This window comes from Urocitellus parryii, chromosome 7 (assembly GCF_045843805.1).
Source record: "Urocitellus parryii isolate mUroPar1 chromosome 7, mUroPar1.hap1, whole genome shotgun sequence".
Lineage (NCBI taxonomy): Eukaryota > Metazoa > Chordata > Mammalia > Rodentia > Sciuridae > Urocitellus > Urocitellus parryii.
Window position 1 is genome coordinate 140,134,814 of NC_135537.1, and position 12,052 is coordinate 140,146,865.

Here is a 12,052-nt window from a genome sequence, read left to right on the forward strand (position 1 = left end):
CAGAAAAGCATGCAACTACATTCCACTTTGAAATATATTTTTCAGTGTGCTTAATAAAGGTCCATATCTACTTGAAGTTACATGATATGACCACATTTGCACCTATGAAAATAGGAAAATCTATTTTGTTGACTATTTAAAAGGCTGCCATGTTTCATGTTAAGATTCTTTAAACTTTTATGTTCAGTATATCAATAAATAGGAAATGAGAGATACATACATTACCATAGGAACTGTGATTTAACTAGAATTGACAAAGAGATTTACTTGGAACTACTCATAAGTAAAAATACTAGTAGATTAGAAAGAACTCTCCTTTGAGGGAGTCTTCTACTTTGGTGCTCTAATAACTACAAGCTAGAATCTGACAGTAAGAACAGGCCAACTGAACAGATATCTATCTGCCTTTAATAGTCACCCTGTGGTTTTGGGGTGAGAGGGGAGTGCTCATTAAAGCAGTTTTATTTTTTCTAACTTTATTTTAAAATAATTATAAATTTGAAAGAAGTTGCAAAGAAACATATAGGAGGTACTATACTCCCTTTGCCCAACCTCCCCCAATGTTGACAACATGCTTAAATAAAACAGAACATCAATACCAGGAAATTGTGTAGCTTCATGAATCTATGGCCACAATCAAGACACATATAACTGAACCATTATTGACATGAACGCTTTGTGCTACCGCTTTACAATCATACCCATCCTTCTTCCACCCTCCCTAATCCCTGGCAACCACTAATCTGTTATCTTTGTAATTACATTTCATGAACATTAAACAAATGGAATCATGCAGTATACACCCATTTGAGATTGGCTTTTACAGCGTTATTTTCAAGGAATGCATTTTGATTAGTTTAGAAATCACAAAAATATCTAAGGTACTACCACCAAATACCCTAGCTTACAAAACCTAAGGCAAAATAGCCGTTTAAAAAAAAAAAAAAAACAAACCTGTGGTTGAATGTGACCACACCACACAATATGATCACTGATTCCAAAATTAGCACACAATTATTTTTATTTTGTCTGAAGACTAGTTCACTGAAAAACTTAAGATGGTAAATGTTCACTAATGGTGCTTTCTCATAAAACCATAAATTGTTAGTTTTAAATTCAGAAAGACAAAAACTATTCTCTTTAAGGGCCTTTAATTTTTTGTTTTGTTTCAGTTTATAAACAGGTTTAAAAAGTTCAGTTGCTCACTGAAAGTGCAAAATCTACACAGATATTTTGAAATAGATTTCCTACCAAAAACTTCAGGAAACTACCTTTCAAAACTCTGGAAATTGCTTGCAAATGTTTTCTGAATCTACTATGTGTACAGTATTTAGATTAAGTGCTACACAAAGCTTAAAATCTAGGGCTGAGGGTTTATGTAGCTCAGTGGTAGAGTACTTGCCTACTCTTCAGCACCCCATGCCACCCCGTTTTAAAAAAAAAAAAGTTTACAATCTAGTGGAAAAGAAGGCATTTGGTCAACATTTTAAATTTTGAAAAGTTGGTAGTTTCTACTCATTTTAACTTCCTAGAAGAAATGAATACAAAAAAGAAAACACCTAGCCTATAACACACACGATTATAAAAGAGTAAAGATGTGGTCATGTATAGGCCCCATAAATTATAAAATTAAGAAAAAAATGTTGCATGCTGGGGATATAGCTTAGTTGGTAGAGTGCTTGCCTCACATGCACGAGGTCCTGTGTTCAACCCCTAGCACCACCCCCCCAAAAAAAAAACCCAAACCAAACCAAACCAAAACACCCCACTGCAACTGGATTTTCTTGTCTTCCATTGTTCCCTATAGAGAATAAAATTAACCAATGTAATGTTTGTTTCACTGAACTATAGTTAGATTTGGCTTGACTAAATGGAAGACCTTTTTATCTAAAAGGGGGAAAATAAAACATTTATAATTAGCTCAGACAAATGGAAGGGAAAGTACTTGATTGTGTACCTTTCTTATGTCACCCTACATGTTTAAATGGGTTGTCTTCTGGGTTGTGATGACTACTAAAGAGAAGTAGCCCTGTAATATTATTAGAACTCCTTCACCAAGAAACAGAATAAAATTACAGATACTAGCCCACTATTTATATTATTAAATTACCTTTTTAAGTACTAACTTTTTAACACTGAACAAATATTTAGAAAAAGATTCTGAATTTTTTTTCAGATATCAATCTATCATTCCAAAGCTAATAAAGCACAATAAAAAGATTGCTCATGGGTTTCTTTCTAAAATAAGAGGTTTACCTATCCACTTGTCCAAAATAGCTCTTAGCTAAAGAAAAACAGTTCAAGAATCAATCTTTCTACAAATGGGTTACAGCTACAATTTTCTGTTGTGCTGAGAACTCAGAGATGAGAACTTCCTGTTCTTGTTTTAATTTAAACTTAGGAACAGATCATTTATTAAAAGTCTTATAACTCAACAATATTTACTATTGGTTTTACTTGCTCCCATTCACAGAACTCCTGTAAATACAAAGCCTGTTTTAAGAGTTGTGAAGAGAGGGCTGGGGTTGTAGCTCATTGGTAGAGCACTTGCCTAGCATGTGTGAGGAGGCACTGGATTCAATTCTCACATATAAATAAATGAATTAAAGAAAAGAGGTTCATCAACGTCTAAAAAAATAAATATTAAGGGGCTAGGGCTGTGGCTCAGCGGTAGCACACCTGCCTGGCATGTGTGAGGCACTGGGTTAGATTCTCAGCACTACATATAAGTAAATTAATAAAATAAAGGCCTATCAACTAAAAGAAAAAATTAAAAAGAGTTATGAAAAGTTATTTTTAATTACATAAGCTCAGACCTAAAACAAACAGGGCAAAAAAAAAAAAAAAAAAAAAAAAAACCATGGCTATGAACAAAATTTGGAAAAGAAAATATACATCACTATTAACGATATGAAAACTTAAATTTGATAATGATTTAAAAAATGATATTACCCAATACTGGCAAGGTATAATGGAAAGCAAGGATACACTGTGAAGATGTGATAGAGTGCTTCAGAATTATTGTAATTATGAAAATTATACTATCCAATTATACTTACACCAAAAGATTTTAATGTGAAGTTTTGAAAAGTTTTAATAGTTCTTCCACTGATAACTCAATTAAGTCTCACATATATTACTGGGTCCTCATTATAAAAGGTAACACCTGGTTTGTTCCACTTTCCTCCAATATCCAAAATTTGAGGTGTTTTGTTTTGGGGTGGTAGTAGGGATCAAATCCAAGGCCTTATGTATGCTAGGCAAACATTCTACTGCTGAGCCACACCCCCCAGCCCCAAACATTTAGGTTTTGAAGATACAAATAACCTAAAACATATTCATTCCATAGGAAAAAAACAGGTTGACAATTTCTTCCCAATATAATTATATCAAAGAGTATATAATACTAATACACTATTATAGTACTTTCATGGAAAAGACAAATGTACAGATGCACATATAGAAAACTAGTATAAAAGTGACAAATCACTTAGAAAAATTATGAACTATTTAATAATATGTGTCTAGTAAAAAAATCAAACCCAATTTCTTACTTTTTTTTGGTGGTAGTACCGGGGATGAATTGAGGAATACTTAACCACTAAGCTACATCCTCGGACTTTTTTTTTTTTTTTGGAGACCGGATCTCCCTAGGTGCTTAGGACATTGCTAAATTGCCTCAAACTTGTGATCCTCTTGCCTCAGCCTCCTGAGTTGCTGGGATTATGGGCTTGTGCTACCAAGCCCAGCTCAAAGCTAATTTCTAAACTTCACCTCATTCCATATAACAAACACTAAAATATATTTCAGTTGTTATTAAATACCTCAATGCAAACACAAATTGAGAATAATTAAGAAGAAAATGTTTCTTTTTAAAGTAGTAGTATAACCATACCAAGCTACAGAGCAACTAGAATTCTCACTGAATTAGTGGCAATGTAAAATGGTATGACTTTGGAAAAGAAATTAGTAGTTTCTTAAAAAGTTAAATACAGGGGCTGGGGATATAGCTCAGTTGATAGAGTGCTTTCCTCACATGCACAAGGCCCTGGGTTCAGTCCTCAGCAACATACACACACAAAAAGTTAAATACAAGCCAGGCACAGTGGAGCACACCTGTAATCCCAACAGCTCAGGAGGCTGAGACAGGAGAATTAAGAGTTCAAAGCCAGCCTCAGCAAGAGCAAGACACTAAGCAACTCTAAATAAAATACAAAATAGGGCTGGGAATGTGACTCAGTGGCCGAGTGCCCTCAATTCAATCCCTGGTACACCCCCCACCCACCCCCGCACCGCCAAAAATGTTAAATATAAGTTTGAGGCCTGTCTCAGCAACACAAGACTCACAGTTAAGACTCGGCAAGACCTTGTCTCAAAATAAGAGATATGGTTCAGTGGTAAAATACAATCCATGTATATGAATTAACCCAAGAGAAATGAAAACCTATGTCCACAGAAATACTTTAATACAAAAATGTACATAGTTGTTATTATTACTGGTTCTGGGGATTGAACTCAGGAGTACTCAACCACTGAGCTACATCCCCAGCCCTATTTTGTATTTTAATTAGAGACAGGGTCTCACTGAGTTGTTTAGCGCCTTGCTTTTGCTGAGGTTGGCTTTGAACTCATGATCCTCCTGTCTCCACCTCCTGAGCAGCTGAGATTACAGGTGTTGGCCACAATCATCATTTTTTTGAGGCGTCAGAGATGAAATCCAGGGCCTTATTCACTAGGCAAATGCTCTACCTCTGACCTATGCATCTACAGTCCTTCCATTTGACTTTAAAAAGTCAAAAACACAATCCAAGTTACCACCAACATCCTATTGATATACATGATATGAATTAATCACAAAATAATTATGCTGAAGAAGTCAAATATCACTTCCATCTCAAGTATATATTGCATAATTCCATTTACATAAACTGAACAAAATGAATAGTATTAAAGAAAGCAAACCAGTAGCTGTCTAAAGATTAGAAAAGGAATGAAAAAGGGCAGGAGGGAGGAATTATAATTAGGGATAAAGAAATTCTGGGGTGTGATGGCCATGTTCATTATCTTTATTGTGACAATGGTTTCATGGTATAAGCTCAAATCAAAACTTAGCCAACAGGGGCTGGGGTTGTGGCTCAGCAGTAGACTGCTTACCTAGCATGCGTGTGGCACTGGGTTTGATCCCTAGCACCATATAAAAAAAACAAATAAACAAAATAAAGGTATAGTGTCCATCTACAACTAAAAATATTTAAAAAACACAGCCAAATATAATTTTAATAGCAGTATATATATGTCAATTACATTTCAATAAAACTTATTCTTTAAAAGTAAAATAGGCAAGATCTTTCAGGTAGGATTGTGCGTGGCTCCCAGGGTCCTGTGTTCCTTAGGCTGGAATTGTAATTCTGTGGCCTCATGTGCCATGCACTAGGATAACTAGTGAGGCTCTTCACCCAATCTGGGATCCACTGTTCTAGGCAGCTGGGTCCACATCCTGTTAATCCTGCCAGACAGGGAGCAGCCAGTGCTGTGTAGGGCCTGGATGGTGGGCTGTGTACCCAACTGCGGTGCCCTGTTCCTGCACTGGGGGTATGGGACCAGGTGGCCTGATGCTTTTCCAACTCCTTCCTATCTAACTTTGATGGTAATTTGCCAAAATGACAAACACAAAGGGAAAGAGGAGAGGAACCCGATGTATGTTCTCTAGGTCTTTTGGAAAACATGGAGTTGTTCTTTGGCCACATATACGCGAATCTATAAGACGGGTGATATTGTAGACATTAAGGGAATGGGTACTGTTCAAAAAAGAATGCCCCACAAATGTTATCATGGTAAAATTGGGAAAGTCTACAATGTAACCCAGCATGCTGTTGTCACTGTTGTGAATAAGCTAAGGGCAAGGTTCTTGCCAAGAGTATCGAGCATATTAAGCACTCCAGAGCCAAGATAGCTTCCTGAAATGTGTGAAGAAAAATTATCAGAAAAAGAAGGAAGCCAAAGAGAAAGCACTGGGTTCAGCTAAAGTGCCAGCCTGTTCTACCCAAAAAAGCACATTTTGTGAGAACAAATGGAAAGGAGCCTGAGCTGCTGGAACCTTTTCCCTACGAATTCATGGCACAATAAATGTTAAAAAAGAAAAAAAAGTAAAATAGGCAAGTGCAGTGGCACACACCTATATAATTCCAGTAATTTCGGAAGGAGAAATGGGAGTTCAAAGCCAGCTACCTGGTCTCAAAATAAAATATAAAAAGGGTTGGGGATGTGACTCAGTGGTTAAGCACCCCAGGCTGAAAATTAAAAAATGATACCAAAATTAAAAAATGATAATATTATGTCAGGTCCTACACTAAAAATTGTGGAGAAAAATATACCAAACTACTGCTGATAGGCAATCTCAAGTAGTTATTCATATACTTGGAAGGGGAAAAGAAGATTCAACTAGTGACAGACTGACCAACACTGTGGAAAATCAGTTGCAAGGGAGCCTCAATGAATTAAACTCAGGAAGACCAGAAATATGGACACATTCAAAATTAAGCGAAGAGCCAGAATGTGTTAAGCCAAGTAAATATAGAACAGAGGTTTAGAGCAAATTCAGAGGTAGGAAGATGATAGCAAATATAAATTTACAGTACAACAGATAAAGAGATTGTGACAGCTAAACAGCAGGGTGTAAATTTTGTATATAGAGCAAATTATATATGGAGTGCATATACACTACAGTATAAGGATGATTTTAAGAACAGAAAGCAGGTACCCAAAAATAGGTAAAGCTAGAGTTTGTAGCCAAAAATAGGTCAAAATCAAGGAGACTAGAGAATGAACAAAAGAAGCGAAGCTGTGTACAAGAATAGGGGCCCATATACAATTCTTATCAAAGGAAAGCTGGCTGATCAATCTGTCTTTTTTCCTGGTTGCTCAATAAGAAATGGCTTTAATCCTAACGAAGCACCCTTTCTGAAAATTTTAACCTGTCTCAGTTGATAATATTTAGTGACTTGCTTTACCTATATATTCATTTTCATGTTACAGGCCAAAATTCTTGAGAGCAGAGATCTGTCTTATCAGTCTTTTCTTTTTTTATATATATTTATTTTTTAGTTGTAGTTGGACACAATACCTTTATCTCACTGTTTAATTTTATGTGGTGCTGAGGATCGAACCCAGGGTCTTATACATGCGAGGCAAGCGCTTTACCACTGAGCCACAACCCCAGCCCCAGTCTTTTCTTTTTTTTTTTTTTAATATTTATTTATTTAGTTTTTGGCAGACACAACATCTTTGTTGGTATGTGGTGCTGAGGATCGAACCCGGGCCGCACGCATGCCAGGCGAGCGCGCTACCGCTTGAGCCACATCCCTAGCCCCCAGTCTTTTATTTTCTATTGGTAAAATCTAGTATATCATCTTCTAATCATCAGATGCTTGCATGATAACTAAAAGTGTTAAACAATAAAGCCATTAAAAATTATGTTCATTGAAAATCAAATTCTCCATTTTCTGATAACATTTCTGGACCAGTTTACTTCCATTGCCCAGGAACTTTTTGTGTTACCATCTTTCTTCCAAGAAAACATATAATCCCTAAATACAAAACAACTGGTAAATGTTTAAGTTAAATATAATTAGAGCCGGGGCCAGAGGCTGAGATAGGAAGATCACAAGTTCAAAAGCCAGCCTCAGCTACAGTGAGGCACCAAACAACTCAGTGAGACCCTATCTCTCTAAAAAAAGAAACACACAAAATGTTAGGTTGATGGAGGCGGCTGAGGAACTGAGCATGCAAGAACTACCAATCAGGCCCTGACAGAGCTGCCTGTCAATCAGCCGGCTCTCCTGGCCAATCCTGGATCTTAGCCAGCTCCCAGGCCCCCACCAACCCCAGTAGGAGAAGGGACTCTAAAAACCCCTTTTCCTGTCCCCAGCCCTCCCTTCCTGCCCTAACCCAATAAATTCCAGTTCCACTCAGCTCTGGTGCACTTCTCCTTGGACCTACCCTGTTGGTCTGAGAGTCTCGCAGGGAGCGAAATCTCAATAAAGCCTCCTTCAGCAGCCTTTTAAATCTGTCTCCTTTTGTTCACCACTGCCTGACCTTACATAAAATAGGGCTGGGGATGTGTTTCAGTGGGTGAGAGTGCTCAGAGTTCAGTCTCTGGTCCTGCCACCCCCCCAAAAAAACATACATAAATTAGAAAACAAACATAAATTAGAAAAGTAACGTATGCCTCCCAGCCAATCTCATGCATTCAAAGGTCAAATAAATAATTCTTAAAATTAGCCATGTTGAGCTTTCAATTCTTTGGGAATCTTAAGCCAGGTTCCTTCCTCCTAAGATGTTCAATAAGCCAGCAAAGGTGGATTTGCTAAGGAAACACAATAACTGTTTCAAAAAAAGAAAAAGAAAAAGAAAAAACCCTGTGTAGACAGAAGCTGGCTTGTGTAGACGGAGGGAAAGCAGGATAGCAACCCAAAGCTAAAGAACACTGGGCACACTACTTGGGGGGCAGGATGAGAGCACTTCAGAGATATCTTTCCCGAGTTTCTTCTAAGGCAAAAAAGCAATACCAACCTATCATTGGAGGCAATGTCAGAACAGCTTTCTAACAAGGGTGGGGTGACAGCCCTAATCTATTTGCTCAACAAACTTCCACAGCAAGAACAAACTCCTAATGAAGTGTCCTGAGGGACAAGGTAGATGGAACAAATGGGAAGCCCAGATTGACATTACAGGTTCTCAGCCTTGAGACATTCACCACCATGCCAACACCTAGTTTATTTTATGAGGCTAATATACTTCTAACAGGGGCTGGGGATATAGCTCCACAGTAGAATGCATGCCTAGCATATGTGAAGTCCTGGGTTCCATCCTCAGCACTACATAAAAATAAATAAATAAGGTATTGTGAAAAAAAAATTACACACACACACACTTAACAGTGGTCTACTTCACCTTATTTTTAAAAGGGACTTGTTTTCCTTTTCCTCTTCACCCTCTCCCCTCAACAAAATTACATTGAGTTATCCAGTGCTCTAAGGGAAGATTATATCTGCCAGAGGATCTAGGAAGTGACTGTCTCCCAAATTAAAAAGTGAATCCTAACACATCTTCAGGGTACATCTGGAATGCAGCCTTTGAAGAGCTTCTTTAAAATCCCCCCATTCTTCCGGATAGGCAGAATCACAGCCTCCAGGACAGGAGTCCCCAGTGTTTCTCCTTTGCCAGAAAAGCAAAACTTCTTTTTCCTTTTTCTCCAAACTGTGTCCTCGTTACTGAATTGGCATCAGGGACAAGGATTGAGCTTTTGGTTACATTTTGACTTCAAACTGTTTTGTTTGCCTATTTGGCATCCATTCATTCATCCCAGGCCCAATAATATTAACTATATTTTCTTTAGACTGGAGGCCTTGGTTTGCACTTTGAAGACAGGGAAAGACAGGTCTCCAAGCTAGCCCAAGAGTCTGCCTTTCATATGTAATTAACCAACCCAGAAACCATTCCCCTTACCACCACCTCCAGGTTTTTAAATTCAGGAAGTAAATTCCTCTGCTCTAATTGCCCAGGGCCACGTATCAAACAACTAGTGGCTACCTTTAACTCCCAGAGCTCATTGACATTATTCAAATTTGCTAATCCTACAGTTTCTTCTGCTCTGCCCTGACTTTCCCCTGGAAAACACAATAAATTAAATAATAATCCTTTTTTCAATGGTATTGAACTCAGCATGTCGCCAATCACCTCCATGTATTAAAATCCCATAGACACATTAAGACAATAAAGCTCATTTCATTTAGGAACATAGACATATTTGAAAATTCTACAGCAAGTATTACCAAACTGAATAACTTGATATGTTAAAAATAATACACCCCACTCAAAAATTACTTATGCCAGAAACCTAGGAATAGTTTAACATTTGAAAATGCATCAATTTGGGGCTGGGGTTATGGCTCAGTGGTAGAGTGCTTGCCTAGCACATTCGAGGCGCTGGGTTCAATCCTCAGCACCACATAAAAATAAATAAATAAAATAAAGGTATTGTGTCCAACTACAACTAAAAACTATTTTTTTTAAAAAAGAAAATGAATCAATTTAATAAACTGCATTAATGGACTACAGGAGAAAAAGAAACAACTATCTCAACAGACTGAGTAACTGCTTTTGATACCTTTTTATGATTTATTTTAAAATTGTGAGAAAACTACGAACAGAAGAAAATTTCCTTAACAAACCTACATACTGAAAGTTAAAAACAAATACCAAACTTAATAGAAAAACTTTAGAAGCATTCCATTTTACAAAGACAAGACAGGATACACATGAAGGTTTTGTTCAACATTATTTGAGGACTTCGCTAATAAATGGGTAAAAGAAAAGAGGAGGTATAAATATTAGAAGAGATGGAGACAGATAAACTGTTGTAGTAAATGAGATTAGAAAGACTGTCAGACACAGAATCAACTTTAACTCTAAAGATAGAGCATAAGATCTTAAAGAGGTAAAAAATTATCTTATAAAAAATTCTAAATGAAAAAAGTACATTTGTGACTTCTTAAAGATTAATCTAATGTATAAATTCAAGGCAATTCCAATACAAATTTTAGTTAAAAAAAAAAAACAACTTTAGCAGTTTATTTTTGTTTCTTTTATTTTAACCAAGTTTTATCTCCCCTGGAGGGAAATACTGCAATACCAGGTTGATGTGTGGAGTGGTCAGAGCAAGCTCCATTTAATGTATTGTTCTCAGATTGAGGATGTTATCAGATATTAAATGATAAGAACAGATTATTACACTTGATCTTAGCCAAAAGGCCGAGAAGTGATTAGGAGTTTTAATTTTCAAGTTGTTTCTAAACTTACTCTAAAATGTATATGTAACAAAAAAGATCTACAAACACTTCAATTAAGTTTCAAAACAAATATATAGTAAGGGACTCACACAACTAGATAAGATCTACAACTAAGCAGTAATTTTAAAAAACTGGTATTGGCACAGCAACACATAATCCAATAAAAGCTTGGCAGCAAATTCATGGATATATGGGGAAAAGATGAGCCACAAACAAGTAGGGAAAGTATGTAATAGGAAACCCAGTCTAAGAAAAATATTGAATCCCTACCTCACAAACTATATAAAAATAAACAACCCGGATGAAAGACTTCCATGTAAAAGTTATTTTAAACCTTTAAAACAAAGTATGTACATACTCCATGATCCAGAAATCCCACTCTTATATATATATGCTCAAAGAAAATCTTGCATAGGTTTATATTTGGATATGCATGAGAATGTTTTTTCATAGCATTGCTGTGGTAGAAGGAACCTGAAGGTAATTTAAGTGTTTCTCTCAGGGTAAAGAGAGAAAATAGAGTGGATGCATATACCACAGTTAAGAAATCAACTAGGTATGTATATTGTAATGCAGTGTTCACTGAAAAAATGTTATCTATAATAGTATTTACATATATAAAAGCATACACTTAAAAAACATACCTTTTCTAAATGAGATTAATACAAACCAATATTTGTCAATTTTATAAAGTTAATAAAACACAAAGAAATTTAAAAAAGAAAAAATATATAAAAACCCACTTGAATCAAATGTATGAAATATGATGTCAAGAACTATGTAATGTTTTGAACAACTAATAATAAAAATTAAAATAAAATAAAAGGATACATATATATCAAGCACATATATCAAACATATCATGTTTAAAAGAGATGAAAAAGGGGATCACAGATGAAGAGGAAAATTATTAAAAATTAGCCTGTACAAGCTAATGATTTGTGGGGCTTTTTTTCAGGGGAGGGCGGGTACTGGAGGGTTGAACTCAGGAGTGCTTAACCACTGAACCACATCCCCAGCCCTTTTTGAGATAGGGTCTTGCCAAGTTGCTTAGGCCTTGCTAAACTGCTGAGATTACAGGCATGCACTATCTCTCCCTGTCCTACAAGATAATGATTTAAATATATCTCCAAATGAAAAGTATGACTGACATCTCTCTGCACATTATTTCAGAAGTTTACTGCATGAATAGTAGCTCTTTC

At 36.3% G+C, this 12,052-nt stretch overlaps 1 protein-coding gene and 2 pseudogenes across 3 annotated transcripts in view; 1 reads left to right on the plus strand and 2 right to left on the minus strand.

The window, feature by feature from the left end:
• Positions 1–12,052, minus strand: part of Nsrp1 (nuclear speckle splicing regulatory protein 1) — a 46,822-nt gene that overhangs the window by 12,950 nt on the left and 21,820 nt on the right. The window lies entirely within an intron of this gene.
• Positions 5,658–6,126, plus strand: LOC113182844 (large ribosomal subunit protein eL21 pseudogene; annotated as a pseudogene).
• LOC113182905 (U2 spliceosomal RNA) lies at positions 10,658–10,824 on the minus strand (annotated as a pseudogene).